Source organism: Capricornis sumatraensis, chromosome 14 (genome assembly GCF_032405125.1).
Source record: "Capricornis sumatraensis isolate serow.1 chromosome 14, serow.2, whole genome shotgun sequence".
Classification (NCBI taxonomy): Eukaryota; Metazoa; Chordata; class Mammalia; order Artiodactyla; family Bovidae; genus Capricornis; species Capricornis sumatraensis.
The window spans coordinates 34,732,219-34,734,546 of NC_091082.1; the positions used below are offsets into that span (position 1 = coordinate 34,732,219).

Here is a 2,328-nt window from a genome sequence, read left to right on the forward strand (position 1 = left end):
TTACCGGTATTTCATTACCTGTGCTGGGTTGACCTAATCATCGGCTGAACTCTGTTTCCAACCCCTTTCTCTCCCTAGAGGTTGAGCTGAAAATTCGAACCCTCTAATCTGACTTTCCATCCTGAGTCACCTCATGAACTCAGGTATGGTTGAGGGTCCCACCATGAATAACAAAGGCATTCCTATAACTCAGGAAATTCCAAGGCTTTAGAGGTTATGTTCCAGGAAACAGGAACAAAGATCAGACAGAGTATTATACATTAGGTTACAAAAGATTGTGACTTTCATCTTGCTAGCGGAACAATTCTATTACTGGGTTTTTTAAAAAGTATTTATTTAGCTGTACTGGGTCTTAGTTGCAGCACATGGGATCTATGACCTTCATTGTGGCATGAAGGATCCTTTTTTATTTTTAGCTGTGGCAGGCAGTATCTTTAGTTGGGGCATGCAAAGTCTTTGTTGCAGCATGTGGGATCTAGTTCCCTGACCAGGGATTGAACCTAGGCCCCCTGCATTGGGAGTGCAAAATCTTAGCCACTGGACAACCAGGGAATTCCCTATTACTGATTTTAACAAAGCAAATGGCAAAATACTGAGGGAGGCGTCAGTCCAACAACCCTTGAAGAACTGAATCCAAATTATTCAGTTCAATTCAGTTCAGTCTCTCAGTCGTGTCTGACTCTTTGCGACCCCACGAATTGCAGCACACCTGGCCTCCCTGTCCATCACCAACTCCCGGAGTTCACTCAGACTCATGTCCATCGAGCTGGTGATGCCATCCAGCCATCTCATCCTCTGTTGTCCCCTTCTCCTCCTGCCCCCAATCCCTCCCAGCATCAGAGTCTTTTCCAATGAGTCAACCCTTCGCATGAGGTGGCCAAAGTACTGGAGTTTCAGCTTCAGCATCATTCCTTCCAAAGAACACCCAGGACTAATCTCCTTTAGAATGGACTGGTTGGATCTCCTTGCAGTCCAAGGGACTCTCAAGAGTCTTCTCCAACACCACAGATCAAAAGCATCAATTCTTTGGTGCTCAGCTTTCTTCACAGTCCAAATCTCACATTCATAGATGACTACTGGAAAAACCATAGCCTTGACTAGACGGACCTTTGTTGGTAAAGTAATATCTCTGCTTTTGAATATGCTATCTAGGTTGGTCATAACTTTCCTTCCAAGGAGTAAGCATCTTTTAATTTCATGGCTGCAATCGCCATCTGCAGTGATTTTGGAGCCCCCCAAAATAAAGTCTGACACTGTTTCCACTGTTTGCCCATCTATTTCCCATGAAGTGATGGGACCTGATGCCATGATCTTCGTTCAGGAGTCAGGGCGGCGGCCGAGAGGAGCAACCCCACGTCCAAGGAGCGGTGGCTGCACGGGCGCAGGAGGGCCGAGAGGAGCTACTCCACATTCAAGGTCAGGAGGGGCGGCTGTGAGGAGATACCCCTCGTTCAAGGTAAGGAGCAGCGGCTGCGCTTTGCTGGAGCAGCCCTGAAGAGATGCCCCATGTCCAAGGTAAGAGAAACCCAAGTAAGACGGTAGGTGTTGTGAGAGGCATCAGAGGGCAGACACACAAACCATAATCACAGAATCCAAATGATTAGAGAAATGCAAATCAAAACTATAGTGAGCCATGGCCATCATCAAAAAGTCTACAGCTAATAAATGTAGACTTGGAGAGGGTGTGGAGAAAAGGGAACCCTCCCTACAGTGTTGGGAGGAATGTGAATTGGTGCAGCCACTATGGGAAATAGTATGGAGGTTCCTTAAGAAACTAAAAATATTTTTACCACTGAGTTACCTGGGAAACCCATTTTATAGATTATATTCCATTTATAATATTATAATATATTACATTCCAGGTAACTCAGTGGTAAAAAACCTGCTTGCCAATGCAGGAGAAACGGGTTTCATCCCTGGGTCAGGAAGATCTCCTGGAGAAGGAAATGGCTACCCACTCCTGTATTCTTGCCTGGTAAATCCCATGGACAGAGGAACCTGGCAGGCTGCAGTTCATGGGGTTGTAAAGAATCAGTGATTAAACAACAAAACAAATTTGTAAAATACTGAATCATTCTGTTGTATACCTGAAACTAATATAATATTGTAAATCAACGATACTTCAATAAAAATATTTTAAAGAAGGTTAAAAAAAAAAGAAACTAAAAATAGAGCTACCATATGATTAAACAATCCCACTCCTGGAGGTATATCTGGAAAAGACTACTAATAGAACTCTAATTCTGAAGGATACGTGCACCTCAATGTTCACAGCAGCATCATTCACAATATTCAAGACATGGAAACAATTCAAGTGCTCATCAACAT

General features: G+C 43.9%; 1 non-coding gene across 1 annotated transcript; it reads right to left on the bottom strand.

Annotated features, from left to right (window-relative positions):
* Positions 1-479: 479 nt before the first annotated feature.
* Positions 480-552, bottom strand: TRNAG-CCC (transfer RNA glycine (anticodon CCC)). Its single transcript has one exon. It is a non-coding gene; the product is annotated as a tRNA-Gly (tRNA).
* Positions 553-2,328: the final 1,776 nt, after the last annotated feature.